Source organism: Cyprinus carpio, chromosome B20, assembly GCF_018340385.1.
Source record: "Cyprinus carpio isolate SPL01 chromosome B20, ASM1834038v1, whole genome shotgun sequence".
NCBI classification, from domain to species: Eukaryota; Metazoa; Chordata; class Actinopteri; order Cypriniformes; family Cyprinidae; genus Cyprinus; species Cyprinus carpio.
In genome coordinates, this window is record NC_056616.1 from 28,008,277 (window position 1) to 28,025,331 (window position 17,055).

The 17,055-nt window shown below is 35.3% G+C and overlaps 1 pseudogene; it reads right to left on the bottom strand.

The window, feature by feature from the left end:
* Positions 1 to 17,055, bottom strand: part of LOC109113619 — a 111,443-nt pseudogene that overhangs the window by 21,862 nt on the left and 72,526 nt on the right.

Here is a 17,055-nt window from a genome sequence, read left to right on the forward strand (position 1 = left end):
AGGTCTTCTGGGTGATTGATTACCAGTCTAAATCGGAAGAACCCACCCGTATGCGTTTCATCATGCGCTGGGTGAACATTGCACATCTAAAAGTGAGTGCCACCCTTAATAACCTGTAATAGACTCTTTCCTTTAATCTCTTCACCATATCTTTCAAATGAACCTGTGGATTCTGCATAATAACGGAAAAATTGCTCTCAACAGGTGATCTGAAGTCCGACAGCTATTGCCTTGAAATTTATTTATTATTAATACAGAGGTGAATACTAGTCAAGCCTCATCGATGACTGTGACGGTGAATCTTTAAACGAGATGAATTAAGAGATGAAGCTTCTCAGAGCATTTTATTGTGCTGACTAACAATAAGCATGATAAACAAATATATTAAACTCACCATTGGCCTCAATAATCAACAAAGATAGACCAGCTTTATATTGCAAATTGTCTTTGTAAAGAAAACACAATGATACTTATATTTATAAATAACTTTAAAAATAACATATTTTAAAAGCTTAACATAATTTCCAATTCTTGGAGTCTAGGGGCAGAATTCATGAAGATCTTAAAGGGATAGTTCACCCAAAAAAAAAAATTGGAAAAATGTCATTAATTACTCACCCTAATGGCGTTCCAAACCTGTAAGACCTTCGTTAGAATACCAATTAAGATATTTTTGATGAAAATCGAGAGCTTTCTGACCCTCCATAGACAGCAAGGGTACTACCATGATCAAGGTCAAGAAAGGTACCAAGAACATTGACAAAATAGCCAATGCAACATCAGTGAGTGAGGAAAAGGGCTACCTGATGAACAGTTAAATGTTCCCCACTTATGCAATAAAAATGTGCAATATCCTTATATTTATTTGTTACCTCTCCATCCAAGTACATCTCTGCATCTTACTCAATCCTATTCCATTATCATTTATAGCACATTTGCTTATACACTTATTTATTAGCAAAGGTTTTTTTTTTTTTTTTTTTGTCTGTATGTTGTTGTCTCTGTGTACTGGAAGCTTATGTCACTAAAACAAATTCCTTGTATGCGCAAGCATACTTGGCAATAAAGCTCTTTCTGATTCTGATTCTGAGTGGTTCAACTGTAGTTTTATGAACCTACAAAACAAATTTTTGTGTGCAAAAAAACTAAAATATGAACGAAGGTCTTACGGGTTTTGAACGACATGAGGGTGAGAAATTAATGACAGAATTTCTATTTTTGGGTGAACTATCCATTTAAGAAAAACTAATGAAATTTATGAGGACAATTAATAAAATAAAAAAAAAAGGTTTGTATAAAAATTCTTGTTAAAAACATATGCTTCTTATTTTTATTTTATGGATAAAACAACTACTTAAATTATCTTCTTGTGTGTTACTGCAAATTGAAGTCACACTGTTTCGAAAAACATGAGGGTGAATACATATTTAGAGAGAATACATATTTAAATAATAAAAGTAAAAAAAAAAATTGTAATGGGGGTATGCAGTGAAAATGTTGGCAAGGTAAGCAAAAAGAATTAAAAAAAAAAAAAATCTTGCCATTGGTAATTTCCCCATTTTAACTCGTCTGCATTAAACTGCAATTCTGCTGAACTTTCTTCCATCACCTACAGACACTGTACCAGAAATGAATGACATCTGTCACTATGTGTGTGCCTATATCATATACATTTTTTACCCATTTTGTACCACTCCACCTCTTTGACATGAGTACAGTATTGGTTGTGTTAAAAAAAAGGGTATATCTAGAATTAGATGCTTAGAAGTTAAAAGCAATAAAAGCATGGACATAGCCAGCTTTTATTAAAAGACTTCGCTCTTCTCTTGACCAAGCAGCATGCAGGACTCTTGTTTATTTAAAGCGAAGGAGGTTAAACAGAATTAAAGTGATGTCAGACAGGTAGCACGGTAAATTTGATTTGGTAATCCTTTATCTGCCTTTCAAGCTTTCATAAAAAAAAACAGGATAGAGTGCAGAAGAGAGATAAGCTTTGGAAAAATGACCATGAAACATATTTCACTGAGCAGAGGACACTGAAAAACTCTTCAGCAACAGAGGTTAACAGTCACACATACACGAGACTAGATGTGCTGACGACAGACAGGGTAAAAGATGACGATGTGCAGTGCAGACAAACTTCTCTTCATACCACCGAATGTGTCTGTATGAAGTCACTTAGAGATGGAGGGAAAAAGTAAAAAGAGAAAAGTCTTCAGGCTGCTTGACTTTAACCAAGGGGAACGTGGGAAAAATGTAACGAAGGACTTATGTTTATGCATGAAGGGAAACTTTTCCCTCTTGAATAGTTAACAAGGAGCAAATGTGGAATTTGCAGGAATTCAGGACTGCAGGAGGAAGCATAAGAGGGCAGGTACTGGAAGATGGCTCGAGCGTTTGACACACTTCAGGAGTTTAAAGAGCTCCAGGTCCTTGGCAGGAAGTCGGAGGGAAGATCTAATGCAACATATGCCATCAAATTGTCCAATCCTTGGAGTCTTGGTGCAGGATTCATGAACATCTTCTTAAGGAAAAAAAAAAAAAAAAAAAAACTAAATTTATTAGGACAAATTAGGACTATTTTTTACTAAGGAAGGAAGGAAGCATTCTGTTCCAGAATTTTTTTTTTCTTAAGTTAGAAGATAAGAAGAAAATAGTACTTGGGGAAATTGTTGTCATTAAAAATGTTTTGTGAATGCAGCTCCAAGAAATGTCAATCTTTTTCAAATACATTCAGCCAGACCATCAACTAAAAAGAGACATAGAACGTGGTGCTTCGAGATGAAAATGTTCAATACCTGGCCATTAATCTACCATTAATCTTCTTTCCATTCTTCCTCTTTCAACAAAACAATGTTTTCAATTCCACTTCCAAATACCATGGAATGAATTGGTTCATAAATGTATCTTTCACGACTGAACTGCAAGTGTTTAAAAAGCAGTAATCAAGCATTAAACAATTGAAACAATCGTAACAATCCTTCAAAGCAGAAAATGGAACAAAAGCAAACAGCTGCATCAAGAACCAGAAGCATGTGACGACACATTTACTGCTGATTTAATTTCAAACATGCCGGGAGTCGTGTCGTCTTGCAGTTTATCGAACAAATGCTTTGTGCATTTCTAAGCAGCACTTAATGTTAAAATTGGGATTTTATGCCACAATTAGAGACCACACACTATGACTGTTCACACTGTGTGAATGTTATGCTCATGCAGCAAGACTGCTGTTAAACAAACATGTGCTCCTTGCAGGAGTCGACGTGTGAAGGGAAAGTCATCCACAGAGACCCTCAGTCTTGCTCCAGCCAAATCTGGGTCAAGGTTGTCTGTAAAATTAGGTCTCTTCTGTCTTTGCCTTTAATTTTCTGCCTGAACACTGGGGACTCACAGCAGACAGAAGGCATAATAATAATACAAATTCAAATTTCTTTTGGCTTAAGGCTGGTTGCTACTGCAAGTGGGTCAATACTCACACTGTCGTCTGTCCAAACATAGTGTTTTTCATTTAGATTTACGAACTGTTTGCCATCTTTTTCTAATAAGTGGGTTTCATAACTGCTGCATCATTTTACTGCCTTCGATGAGGTCTCTAGATCTGCACAATTAAACAGATTCAGAAGAGAATATGAATTCATACCACAGAAACTGAAGATGGCTGTGATTCATGCTCTCATCAGACACTGAATATGATTATGATCTCCTCTCCAGAGCTTTCATCCCGCAAGAACACAAGGCTAAATCAAGGATGATGGCACCACCGAGGACCCCTCAGTACAAACAACAGCTCGTCACTGAGAGTTTAAGAGCCCCAGCTACCCGATGTTTCACCTCTTTATGGCTGAGGTTTTGCAATTATCTAGGATTGGTTAACATTAGTGACTAGATGCTAGAATGTCAGTTTTAACCATTTCCATACTGGCGACTGAACACTCACAAACACAAAGTGTGCTTTAAAAAAAAATAGTAATAAAACAAAAAAGCTCATGTAAATGTTTGGGATCCAGAATGTTATGAAATTTTGTATTTTTGTATTTGTGAATTTCTGTGTGTGTGTTTTTTTTTTTTTTTTATTTAGGAATATTTGCATAAAAAATCAGTATGGAAACTGAGAACAAGTGATATATAAATAAATAAATAAATAAATAAATAAATATAAATAAAATGATTAAATAGAAACAAACTCACATATATTTCTATTATTTATGATAAAAATATAAATGACAATTTAATCATTTGTGAATATAATTACTAACATAAACAGAGTATGGAAATTGTAAACCTGTAAAAATGTAAAAAATTGTTAAAAAAAAGCATAAATTGTCATAATTAAATGTAATTACATTAAAATGGAAAGATTTAGCTACATTTAAAATGAAAAAAATATAAATAGTATATAAAAAATATTTAATATATAACTTACACATATATATATATATATATACATATATATATATACATATATATATATATATATATATATAAAAATGACAATTAACATGTACAAACATGAATTATAAAACTATGCAAAAATATGCATATAACATGGTTATAATTAAATGGAAACTTCTATATAAATAAAAAAAAACACTATCTTACATATATTTCTATCATACAAAATTAAAATATAAATAATTTATTCATTTATAAATGTAACAAAAATGAATGCAATATAAAAGAAGAAATAATATGCGTTATATCTCTCTTTCTCTCTATATATACATTTAATGTTTATATTCATTATATTTAACAATATATTTATATTTAATATACTTTATATTTATTATGTGTACTTTAGAAATTATTTACTAAATTAAGGGGATAAATACAAAGGGATATGCATGTGAATTCATCAGATCTAGCACACAGGTTTGAGTTTAATATTACCTCCAAATTGAGTTTAGTTCCTCACATCCCCTTTCACTCTCCCTGATGATTTCCTGTGTATCTCCACCGCTTTGTCATATACAGCCATTAAAAGCCCATAAGAACCAGAGAATCCTTTTACGAAATAATACATTGTCCTTTTTCGAAATGCCTTCAACAGTGCACGTTTCATGAAGATGCCTGCCCACTAGATGAATACACTTACAGAACCACATTCAGGCTAAGAAGGTTCTGTGCCATGAATTACAGACGTACGATGGCGGCACCACAGGTGCCTCGAGCCAAAGCGAACAATAGCGTGGAAGCAAACAGCATTAACGATGTGGATAGAATTAACGATGTAGGTGACCCACATGGAGGGAGGAAAGCGCCTCCACTAGAGGTGATAGGAGCACTCGTGCTAAGTGCAGATATGGTGAAACGCTATATTTACTGACAGGAAGTGAAGACCATTTGTCCTGTAGCTGTGTTATTAGCCGCTCCTTGTTATAAAAGGCTCGGCCGCTCCATTTAGAGCATTTATCAGAGCACTTCACTCCAGTTCTACTGCGGTTTAAACAAGGAAACACACCTCGGACACTCAAGCTAATATGAAAAGCTTTGATAAACACTGAAGTGTGTTTCTGCTCTCTGCCATGTGCCGCCCACTCCTTCTGCATTGTTCTCGACTGCAAAAAGACAAGTGTTGTCTATTCTGTCAGTCGAGGGATAACTCATCCAATCAAATCCTCTGACAGCTTGTCTTTCACGGGATCTCTGCACTGATTTCCTGCTTGCCTACGACTGAAGAAATTGGGGTGGCCAGACATCCATCACTGACCAGGACATCTGGGAACTCTGACTCTGTTAGAAGTGTATGAAACACGAGTGGGCTGTGTGACCACATAATCTACATGTAATTTTAGATCACTGTCATGGTCTATTATCCCAATATTGTGCTGTAAAGTAACAACTTTGGATAACAGAGTGAATCAAATACTCCACAAATGAAATCTACTTGATCTTATTTGATTATTTTCTATTTTTAAACGGAAAGCGATGGTTGCAATTGAAAAGATTTAAGATTTATAATGAGAGATACGTACATTTCTAAGACCTCGAAATTATCAGCATGATCAATACTTGCTGAAAAACATGTTGTGCACAAATTTTTCTCATTATTTTATAATACCTTCAGGTCATGGTACATGGTGTGGATTTGCTGTAAAATATTTTTTAGTTTTTTTATAAAGTAAATGTATAGTAATATGTCAAGATGAACATTTACTGGACTTAAGTTAATTGATTATCTGTACATCATTTTTTAGGAAATCTTGTTAAAATATATCCAATATAATACATTTTGAGGGACATTTATTTCTTTAAATTTATTTTCTATATAAATAATAATATAAATATATTATCATTATTGTATTGCAATGCATTATATGAAACTACAGAATTTTGATCATAAAACTAAGCATTTAAATTCGATCTTACTTAGTAATATTAATGAGAAATATAGTAACATTGGATATTTATAAGCATTTATGTCAGTAATCTGATATATTATTATAAACATCTCATTGACGCACAATACAATATATCAAAATTTCATTTTACTATATACGATATAAATATCAATATCAAAAATTGCATATTTACTTTGGGCCCTGTAAAAGGTGTTTTTCCCCCCACATTTATCATTCTATATGAAACATAACCCGGACATACCAAATAAGATATTTGATACATTAGATTTCTTTCAAGATTTTCTAACGGTTCAAAAAAAAAGAAGAAGAAAAAAAAAGATTTTTCTGACTATTTATTTCATGTCAGGATTAATGTTCTGTAACTAACATTATAAAACAGACAGCTCAAACTCAATTCTTACTGGATGAGTTATGTTTGAAGCGAAGCCACTAGAAAACAGCCAAAATACACACAACCATGATGCACATCTATTGAATATATGACACACGTATATTAATGTGGCAGCTGCAAACAACTAAAATCCACATCTTGACTTACTGCATCTACCACGATGCAGTATAAACATAGAAAAAATCTTTACTCATTGACACTGACCGTCACATGCTGTATACACAGTCAAATCACTCAAAACTAGTGTTTATCTAACTTTTAGTGATTATCTAACTAAATTTAATGCTCTATCGTGTTGGAAATATGCCCTACACCAAACCCAACCCTAAACCTACCCGATAGTGTTAACAAATGCAAAACTGATATAAAAATGCATTTGTTGATGCAACCGTGCCATTTGAACTTCATTATATGCAGAATTGAACTGATTTGTCGAACCATAGTTAAGCAGGATTCAAACCGAAGCTCCTCACCTCTCAAGTACATCTCTGTACTCCATGAGCTACCGAACAAACCTACCGTCTATGAAAACCCATAGATATGAAGCTGGATATGTGCGATGCTAACATTCAAAAGCATCAGTTTTCAAATTTTAAAATTGTTTTGAAGTCATAACATAATACTCTTCAAGTAATTGTGCGAAAACTACGCTTTATTAATCGAAACTACGCAAATTTGTGTTAAAAAGGAATAAATTGTGTCTAGTTTTAGTGTTCATATTTTTGGGAAACTGCAGTGATATGTACTTATTGGTATGTGTTTCACGTCTTTTGAAAAAGTGCACCCAGGTATGTTTTTGCCATGAGACCAGTTAGAATAATCGTGATTACAATATTGACCAAAATAATTGTGATTATGATTTTTGCCATAATCGATGCAGCCCTAGCCACAGCTCTTAATTATGTCCGGCCTGTATATGCTTTTATTATATGCTCTTAAGTGATAATAGCCACTGACTTGAATTTTATAAATCACCAGGGACTACAGTTTCTGCTAAACTGTTATACTGAAGAAAATAAATTTCACCTACATCTTGGATGGCCTGAGGGTGAGTAAATTTACAGCAATTTTAAAATAGAAAGCGATGGTTGCAATTGAAAATCCCGATATTTCTGAGACTAAGGTAGCTGAAATGTCAAATTACCAAAAAATATAAATAAATGTATAACAGTATAAATAACAATAAAGCAAGTAGCATTTAAGCAGTCAAAGAATCGAGCTGCAGAAAATGGCTTCTGCAACAAAATAATCCCACCAAACTGTTTGTTCATTATTATCATATCTCAGAGTGCCGGGTGCACAGGTGACAGAGAGCCACTGCTGGGTTTGAGGATTCAGATACAGCGCTTGCGAGTCAATAAGACATGCAGTAGAGAGATCTGACCTGCTTGGCTGAAGAAAGGGAGTTCATGCGGAAATGTGTTTGTTTGTGCGTCACTGACCTCTTTAGGTTGAGAAGAGCCCAAGGGATGCCAGTCGGGGTCTTAAAAGCCGGCAAAAGCTTCGCTCCTAGTTCAACAGCTTTTCTCCTGAACACCTGAAGTAAAAGAAAGACAGAGACACACAGAGGTTAGTCTAACCTCATCCGTACACAGCAGTGGCAGAGCCGTGTAACCTCTGGCTGCCCCTGCATTCCCATAAACTCACCATATTTATTTTATAAGTCATATTTGCATGATACACAGAGTCGACTGACAGAAAGAGAGGCATTGATATTCTGCTGAGGGCAGGATCCGGGAGACGGCTGATAACAGCAGATAAGACGAGGGCACGCAACCCGCTGTAAACCTGCTGCCTGCCTGTCATCTTCTGTCTGCTACCTGGCCCTTCATTCCACTCCTCTGACATTTCAAACCATCAGGGAGCCGCTACGAATCCCTCAACCAGCAAATATGCTGCATATCTGCTGGCTGCTGAGATGATATCGCACTGAGCCGAAGCGGACTAATCTGGCTTTAGCTCTTTTATTCAAAAAACAGAATTTTTATTTAAGTGATACATTAAGGGGCCATGTTCAACACTTGTGTTTAATTATTGAAATAAAAATAAATACATTGTTATCACCACCACTCAAAAGTTTTGGGGCAGTAATATTGTTTATGAAAGAATTTAATACTTTTATTCAGCATGGATGCATTAAATTGATCAAAAGTAACACAACATTCATAATGTTACAAAAAATGATGTTTCATATACATGCTGCTTTTTAGATGCACACACACACACACACACACACACACACATATATACGTATACATATACATATATATATATATATATGTACACACACACATACATACATCCATCCACATACCTATACATACATACTAGAGCATACTAGAGAGTAAAAAAAAAAGGCTGATACATCGGCCGATATTCTTTGTGTAGGCTATATTATAGTACAGTATATACAAAATTTTGGACACACTTCCCATTCACCTTTTAGTCTTCAATATTTAAATGGACAGCTTTCTACATTATGTCCCAATTAAACAAATATTGAAGATATACAATATTTGTTGTGCTGGGTTTAGCTCTTCTTCATCTTTGAACGGGTTACTTTGGCGAAGGAGGTGAGCAGATCTGTGTCAGAGTGCCAGATTTACTCATCCCTCTTGTAATTCATCCTGTGAGTCAGAAAGCCCACAAAGCAAAGGTCCCCTGAGCACGGCCAGATCGCTGTGTGAGAGCCTTTCTAAACACCAGAGAAGCAGACGGCACCGGCAGAAATCAAACTGCAATGCAATAACTTGTCAAAATTTACGAAGGAATAAAAGCAGTAAAACAACAATCATACAACTGGGTTTAAATCGTGGGAAATAAGAGACATGATGCATCCAGCAAAGAGCCAGTATCATCTAAACACACTAATGATCATAATTCCTGCTGTACGGCTATAAACAAGGACGTCTTTTCCTTCAAGTATGTCATTCTGCATGCACATCAATGACGAGGTCAACACATTGAAACGCACATCACTCTGTAGTGTTTTCCCCAGCGCCTCAATGGCCTAGATGAAGTCTGTGCGCTCGCCCTTGCTCTTCAAACACAAGGTGAGCCACTATCTCGTCCATGTGAATTCACTTAGCAGGTTGTCTGGTTGGATGCCGCCAGCATTCGCCACGTTCAGCACTGCATGTAGGCAGGTTTAAAAGAACATTTGACCCTGTGAACTGTCATTCCAGATTACGATGCCATCAGCATGAGCACAATCTGAGATTATGCCATCACTTTGATCAATGCCTGTAATAAAACCCCTGCACCTCAAAGTAAACAAAACAGATCAGCCCTGCTAGACATTTTCAAATAAGGTCATGACAATGTTCAATATATCAAAAACAGTCAGCCTTTAATATAAATGAGAACTGATGACCACAGCATGCTGCAGATGTTTATGTGGTTGACTTTAATTTATCAGTGGAGTAGAGAGTTTGTACTGTCTGATTAGGTTAATTTGACAAATTACAAAATTGAGCATTAAATTAAGATTGTGCTCTCCCATGCAAAACTCTATACCATGATGCTTTAGCAATAACTAATAATTATTATAAAAAAGAAAAAGAAAAGAAACATACATAGCATTATACCTTCGTGCTGTTATTTGTGACCGTGGAGAACAAAACCAGTCTTAAGTAGCACGGGTAGATTTGTATGGGTCAAATACATTGTATGAGTCAAAATTATAGATTTTTATTTTATGCCAAAATTATTAGGATATTAAGTAAAGAACATGTTCCATGAAGATATTTAGTAAATTTTCTACACTAAATGTCAAAACGTAACTTTTGATTAGTAATATGCATTGCTAAGAACTTAATTTGAGCAACTTTAAAGCCGTTTTTTTCTGCACCCTCAGATTCCAGATTTTCAAATAGTTGTATCTCGGCCAAATATTGTTTTATCCTAAAAGCTTATATATTCAGCTTTCAGGTGATGTATAAATCTCAATTTCGAAAAATTTACATTTATTCTGGTTTTGTGGTTGAGGGTCACATTTATTATCCTACTTTACATCTAAAAATAATAAAAAAATAAATTCTGTTTAATATTTATATATTTAGCTGAATAAATAAAATGATAATAGTAATAATAGCAGCTTTGGATTAGCTTTCCACATGCATTTTTTCAACAATAATAATAAAGACAACAAGGTATATTTTTGACAAATTAAAAAATTAAGCATAATCAAGTTATGCTCACCCATGTAAAACTATTTACCATAACAGTTTAGCAATAACTATAAATTATCATTAATAAAATAAGAGATAAGTATAATGTCAGACTATAAAACTTGTTATTTTATATACTACTACTACTACTACTAATAATAATAATATTTTATTATTAAGTGGTGAAAAGTAACGCTGGAGAGAGAAGCAAAAGGAGGTCAAGCAGACTCTGTAACTTGAAGGTTGCTCAAGTGTCATGTGCCACTTTAAGGTGTAAGTGCAAGTGTGTATGAGCGTGTTCAATACAAAAAGCGACTGCTGGTCGAGTGCTAGACGTCCACTAAAAGAGATAAATTGCCTTGTCAGTGGATGGTGACTTGAGAACCTCATGAGCTTTTACCTGGATAACTGTTAGGACTACAGCGAATGGAGCACACAGCTGCAGTGAGCCACCTGACCCTTTCAAAGCCCTCCAAAACCTGCTACGCTCACCCAGAGATCAGTAAGATCCGGGTATGGAGACGAGTGGACAGAAAGGTTCAAGAAAAAGCTATGAAAGCAAAGCCCTAAAGCTCGAGACAGCTTTGACAAAGGTTGACATTTACTCCACCGTGAGGACCAAAGCTCATGCAGAGGGGGAGCACAGAAAGTGTAGTATGGAGACATGAAAATACAGCTAAACTATCAGCAAAGGAGATGCATGTAAATTAGACTTAATTTCAACTTCAAATCTGGTCACACCAATGAAGGTTTGTTAAAGAATGCAAATGTATTCTATCATTAACTTTAGCTCTGCACAAACAAAGTGGACCGCATTGTTGGTCTGAGACAAGTGTACCAGTGACCTTTATTATTACAAAATGAAAGTGATGCTTCGATATTTCATTAAACAGAGTGAATTTTCACAGATACTTCTGGAACCCAGATTTAAATCTAAAAGTTTAATTTGCTTGAGGGAGAATCTATTATCAGATCAGTCCAAGGTAAATCAGGCAGACAAAACAAGGTCAACATTACCAAATGAAAATCCCAGAAGCCGTAGCCCAGATGAACTCCTTTTACCAAATTAAAGGTGCTTTTAATGCATTTTTAAACACGCCGTGAATTTTTATTACCATCCTAACAGACAACAGTGGTGTTTACTAGGGATATGCCGGTATCAAATTTTCCTGTTGCGATTAATTGAAAATGTTTTGTCACGGTATGCGGTATTATCACGGTATTGAAATTAAGTTTCAAAAAAGTGGTCATAATACAGTATAACAGGTTAAATAACTTTTTTTCTTATAACAAAAATAACTGAACATTTTAAATTACAATAAAGCAATACAAAAAATATATTTAAAGTTAAAAATTTTACACCGATTAAAGTGCAAAAGAACTTTAAAGACCCATAGGTATCACTTTACAATAAGACCTCATTAGTTAACCTTAGTTAATGCATTAACATTCACAATGAGCAATAGCTACATTTGCTACAGAAGTTACTAATCTTTGTTAAAAAATACAAGTCTTAGCTCATGTTAGCTCATTAAATAACAAAGTTGCAACTTTCGATTTTAACAATGTGTTATTAAATATTGGAATACCTAAGATTAATGAATGTTCAGAAGAATTTTTCATTGGCAGTTTGTAACTAATGAAGCCCTAATGTAAAGTGTGAATGAACAATAAAGAATCAAAACACTTTCAAACAATATCTAGGACATGTTATAGTCCAGATTAAAATGGAAAAAAAAATTATGGAAATATATAAATATTATTTTATATTATTTAAATGTTTAGAAAGTAGCAGCTGTTTTTATTTATGGGGTTTCCAGGGTAAGGGCTGCATTTTCTGCAGTTTAGCGCCATCTGCTGTCAGAGAGTGAATGTGCTTTCATTCAGCGCTTCTCTCACGTGTTCCTCCATGTGCTTCTCGTGTGTGCTTGTTTACATCAGAGCTCACACGCATCTTTAAATCAGCATACAACGGTGCTGTGCATTTTGACCAGTTGATGGGGAAAAGTATTCTTAAAATGCATTTCAAATTCTGAATAATTTGTAATATATAATTATTCTCGGTATTTGGAAGTGCCCACGATAACAATATCGTGCATATTCATTACCGCGATATATCGCATTACCGAATACCGGCACAAGTCTAGTGTTTACCAAAGCAAGCATCACTATAATTGCTCATACTTAGTTTTACCTATATGAACTAATGGCCAACATTAAAATTGCAAAATACATTTTGATAATTGCAAAATACATTTTGACTTTTTTTTGGTTAAATATGGGAATGCACACACAGTTCTACACACACACACACACACACACACACACACACACACACAGAGACACACACACACATAGAGACACAGACACATACACACACACACACACTCTCTCTCTCTCTCTCTCACAGCAGAAGCATAAAACTAAGCTGAAAGAATTCAATGAGTGAATAAAGACTTCTTCTCTGCAAACTTGTACTGCATGGCATGAAATATTGATTTTCACCAAGGCCTGAAGTGAAAAACTACACTTGATATCTTTCTGGTCTAAGAGCATGTAGAGAGACAGAATAGTCACCTGTTAATAATTAAAACCTCTTAATTAATTGAAACCAAGACTAAGAATCCAAGCAGATGCAAAAAAGATGCTGAACACTGTACTGTGCTAAATAGCTGTCACCTCTGATACAGCAGAAAGCATCATTTGACATCACTTAGGGTCTGGTACAGTAGATCATGCAGGAGACACTCTGAAAGCAGCACCTGAAAGCAATTTCTCTGAACACTTCAGCATATTTATCTTAAGTCAGCAGGGGTGGGACAGCTCTAGCCCACGAGGCTCAGCCTTTAGATCCAACAGCGTATATGCAAGAGCAAGACAGATGAGCGGAAACTATGACCAGAGAAAAAGAGTGTTTAGAGACAACGTGAAGGACACTATTAACCCCACAGGAACTTGTGGCACTGTCATTTTTAGAACATTAGCGACCATCAGCTTGAACAGCTTGAACCCGGTGCAGGCAAAAGATGCTGTGTCATTTAAGAGAGACATCAAGGCTTCTACTTATGCTCTTACAAGTTCAAGTTTAGTCTTGAGTCATACTGCTAATGAGAAACAGATGAGGTATGTCCGTTCTTGTAACTGACTAGTATTTTAGCCAGGTCAAAATTTATTAATTGTCTGATATTTGAACATTTTGAGCATTAGCCAATAACTATATAGATAATAACAACAATAACGCCAACAACAACAATATATTCTACATACATTTTTGAGAACATAAAATTAATTTAAACAAATACTTTTAAAACATTTAAAAAACATTTATATTATCATATATATATTTGTTTAAATTAATTTTATGTTCTCAAAAATGTATGTAGAATATTTGTTGTTGTTGTTGTTGCCGCTATTCTTGTTATCTATATAGTATATACATATACATATAGATATACACACATATTATATATATATGGATGATTCAGTAACGGTACAGTAATAAAAAAAATAACCGATTATAACATACTGACACTTTTTCTGCCGTCATTTGTTGCATACGTGCTTTGGTGCGGTAGCATACATAAGGCACGTTCGGTCTGAAGTGCAGCCACGCAGAATGATCAGTGTATGACATCAAGTACCGCAAGAGTGATAAGAGAGCAGATGTATCCTTATGTTTTTGAATCACTCTTGTGGATGATGTCATACACTGATCATTCTGCGCAGGGCCACTTCAAGTCGAACGCACCTAATTGCGGAGGGATGCGAGACACCAGTGTGAGTAATTAAAAATGCTCCAACTACTTTAAAAGCCAACATCTGGGCATATTTCGGCTTTTATGAACAACCCCCTTTATGACAGCCCTACTGTCAACCACAAGTCAATTCATCAGCATTTGTAATTGTTCCAAATTAGAAATGCTTGGCAATTTCGTAAAAAAGGCAACAAAACCTTGTGGAAAACTGTTTAATCAAACAGTGTACTCTGAGAGCGGCCGTTATGAGCATGATGGAAAGGAACTCCTCTCTCTTCACACAAGATCTTTTGTATCTTTAGGGAAAACACTGTAAAAATGATGTATTCAAGATATGTACAGAGAGAAGAGGACTGTGCTAAATGAATAATGAAACCTGTGATATTTCCCCAAGGTTGGATTGGGAAACCTGAGTGCGAGAGAGCGATCTCTCATATAAACGCAGTCAGTAAATTACACCCAGAGCTCCAGTCAACGGCTGCTCTGCGCCGGCTTCCCTTTGGCCACAATACAAGACATGCTGTAATAACGGAGCCTGCTCACATCTGGTTTGTGTAGACATACAATCCAGACACCTAACTGCTGCCACGAGTATAAAGTCTGTTTCTCATACCACACGATGCAGTGTGTATTTGTCTTAGCACAATACCAGCTGATTTTAGAGTTTACACAAAAAAAAAAAACATGATTTATCACAAATTTTTTCATTTTATCGAATCAGCTTAGATAATTCATGTTGTTTCAACATAATTTGAGTTTCTGTTGATTTGAACCAATCTGTCTTTGAATTGACTCAAATTTCAATGAACTAATTTTAAGGTAAGGTAAGGTAAGGAAGGTAAGGTAAGGTAAGGTAAGGTAAGGTAAGGTAAGGTAAAGGTAAGGTAAGGTAAGGTAAGGTAAGGTAAGTTGAATTTATTGCCGTGTAGAGGACTAAATGCACACTGTAAAAACCTTTTTTTGTTTTTGAAGTTACAAACAAAGTTTGTTAGAATACATTTAACTCGAAAATACTATTTTACTTTTTCTACTTCAAAATTTCATGTTTAGTTCAACATGTTTCTTGACATTTCTTTGTAATTGTTTCGTAAGTAGTTGAAACATTTATGTACAAGCTCAACATTTTTGGAAAGCTTGATTATCTAACATAATGTGATCTGATTATCTATACGGAAAGAAATGTCTGCAAATTAGACCATGAGAAAAAAAGTACAGTAAAGACATTTATAATGCTGGTTATTACATTTTATTCCCCCATGAAAACAGATGCGTTGCTTAACATATTAAATGTCCTCATTGGCATTAAATTTATTTTAAATGCATCCTTGTGAAATAAAAGTATCAGTTTCTTTAATTGAAAAAAGTAGTATAGCTTTTCATGACATCGCAAAAGTTATCGCAATCTAGTCCTCACTTTATTTTCCCAACATGACTGCAGTTGCGTTACACAGTATTAAAGCAGTCAGTCTGAAAGCAGCTGTTGCATTTACATTGTTACTTTAATTTAGCATAATGTAAAACAGGCACAAAATTTTTCCAACGTATTCAGTGCAGTAAAGAACGAAACAAAGATCTGCCGACATAATTGTGCTTCTGCTGGCTGGTGCGTTTTCTCCGTAATTAATTAATTCTGCATAAATGGCAGAGTTTGTCTGCCAGACATGTACAGCGGTGTGACAGACAGCTGAGGAATAATTGATTCCTCAAGGCTGAGCAGGCATCTTTTTAATAGGACAGATATACGGTAACATGGGGCCATTTGCTTATATACAACAGGCATGAATAGGCGGCCAGGCGGAATGGAAGCAGAATTTATCAGCGGAGGATCCTGTTGCAGCTCTTTTCAATAAGACAACTGAAGTCTCTGTGTTCAGACACACTGAATCGGCCTTGACATTGTGGACACATCATATCAAAAGAAGAAGAGGCGGGAAATTCTACTCGCAAAAAAAACAAACAAAAAAAAAAACAATCTTAACAATACCAGTAAGCTAAAATGTGCCAGAAAACACAATTCTGTGATGGTCGGCACCGACATTTAGTTGTCAAGGGCATGTCTGGAAATGATAAACAGTGTAGTCATACCGCAGCCATTCAGATGAAAATGAGGGGCTGGTTGAAAAGACGAGATGGATGGCATGAGATGACAGAGACGAGAGATAGATGGAGAACAGGCTTTCAGCATTGTGATGAAATAGGCCACAGGGACACACCTGTGCTCACTGATAAAGCAGAACTAGTGAGAACGTGGTCCCACGCTGACCCTGAACGTCATTCCTCGCCATATCAAAGGAAAACAGGAAGCGCTGGTGTGATTTTACAGACCACTGCCAAACTAAAGAATGAGGGTTGTCAAGTGCAGTACCCTTGACACAGAGTCC